This window comes from Phacochoerus africanus, chromosome 1 (genome assembly GCF_016906955.1).
Source record: "Phacochoerus africanus isolate WHEZ1 chromosome 1, ROS_Pafr_v1, whole genome shotgun sequence".
Taxonomy (NCBI): Eukaryota; Metazoa; Chordata; class Mammalia; order Artiodactyla; family Suidae; genus Phacochoerus; species Phacochoerus africanus.
In genome coordinates this window covers 218,841,557-218,843,431 of record NC_062544.1, presented here as the reverse complement: position 1 = coordinate 218,843,431, position 1,875 = coordinate 218,841,557, and the positions used below count along the sequence as shown (strand labels likewise).

The 1,875-nt window shown below is 35.5% G+C and overlaps 1 pseudogene; it reads left to right on the top strand.

Moving 5' to 3' along the window:
* Positions 1–958: 958 nt before the first annotated feature.
* LOC125113127 (U6 snRNA-associated Sm-like protein LSm5) lies at positions 959–1,233 on the top strand (annotated as a pseudogene).
* Positions 1,234–1,875: the final 642 nt, after the last annotated feature.

Genomic DNA, 1,875 nt, shown 5'->3' with positions numbered 1-1,875 from the left:
TGGTTCCTAGTCGGATTTGTTAACCACTGCGCCATGACGGGAACTCCAGAAATTTATTTTTTTAACCTTAAAAATATTTATTGAGCTATTGTTCAGAAGATTTACATTTTAGCTAGAGAAAATGCCCTCTATGCATAGAACTTTCTTTCTAAAATTATTTGTAGCAACTCAGATTTGTGGTTAGAATGTGGTTAGATAAGTACCATCATATGCAAAATAGTTTAAATGAGTTTCCAGTTAGAAAGCTGATGGGAAAAAGGTGATGTCATTCTATGAATCAGTGGAAAGTTACTGTTCTCTCACCGAAGAAAGTAACCTAGTGGAATGGGGATTTTTGATTTCAGCAGGTCAGAGATTTTCATTTCTTGATTTTGGCAATAGAAGGAATAAAAGTGAAACTCTGAAAATAAGAAATGGAACTTATGGACAAGTAAAAGGCAGCAGGCACAAAAATTATTACCTGAGCCCCTACATCCTGGAACCAGTTGCAGAAGGAAATTGCAAGAAATATATGTTACACAGTTTCCTATGGACATATTACTGTAAGAGAGCATCAGAAGGAATTAATGGTATTTTAGTCAGTACATAGATAAGAAGAGAATTAGCTAATGATAGAATGAAAAACACTTTTGTGTGGTTTGCCTTTTAGATTTTAAAATATATGTATGTGAGTTCCCATTGTGGTCAGTGAGTTAAGAACCTGACTAGTATCCATGAGGATGTGGGTTTGATCCCCAGCCTCACTCAGTGGCTTAAGGATCCAGCATTGCCCCAAGCTGCAATGTAGGTTGCAGATGCAGCTCGGAGCTGAGCATTGCTGTGTCTATGGTGTAGGCCGGCAGCTGCAGCTCTGATTCGACCCCTAGCCTGGGAGTTTCTGTATGCCACAGGTGCATATAAAATTAAAATAAAATGGCCTTCCCAACGTCGACAGAGACTGGCCACTTCCGGCATAGCCATGGCAGCTAACGCTATGACTAACCCATTGCAGCTGCTACCTCTAGAGCTTATAGACAAGTGTATAGGATCAAGAATTCACATTGTGATGAAGAGTGATAAAGAGATTGTTGGCACGCTTCTCAGATTTGATGACTTTGTCAATATGGTACCAGAAGATGTCACTGAATTTGAAATCACACCAGAAAGAAGAAGAATTACTAAGATCCAATTTTGCTAAATGGGAATAATATAACAGTGCTGATTCCTGGAGGAGAAGGACCTGAAGTATGAATGGATTTCCTTCACTTATGCTAGATTCTGTTTTGTCTTATAATGACAACAAAATAGGAAAAAACCTTTTAAAAACCTTTTAATGAACATTTGGATTCTGTGAAGCCAAGTTTCCCGTTAAAGGGAAATGCTTTGAAGAGACATTGTTAATGTCAGTTTTTGTAAATTAATCATGATTATCTTGGAAAAAGAACAGTTTGTTTTTTGAATACAAAAATAAAGGTGTTTTTGGTTTAAAAAATTAAAATAAAATAATAAAATATAATATGTGATTGGTCAATACTGATTTCTAATAAAGCAACACTCAATAATTTAAAGTTTTTATTTAAATACTCAATGAATGTTAAATTTTATTTGGAAAATATGCAGTTAAAATCTACAATGAATTTAAGAAAATTGTAGTTTTGAATGGTATAGCCAAGATATTTGCTACCACCTAGTGGACAACAGCTGAATTACAGGAAAAGCCTGAGGTGAGTCAGTTAAGAAAGAACTAATTAGAAAATCAAAATTCTGACTCTGAAAAGGGAGCCCTCCTACACTGTGGGTGGGAATGTAAATTGATACAACTACTATGGAAAACAATATAGAGGTTCCTCAGAAAACTAAAAATAGAACTACCATATGAATCAGCAATCTCACTCC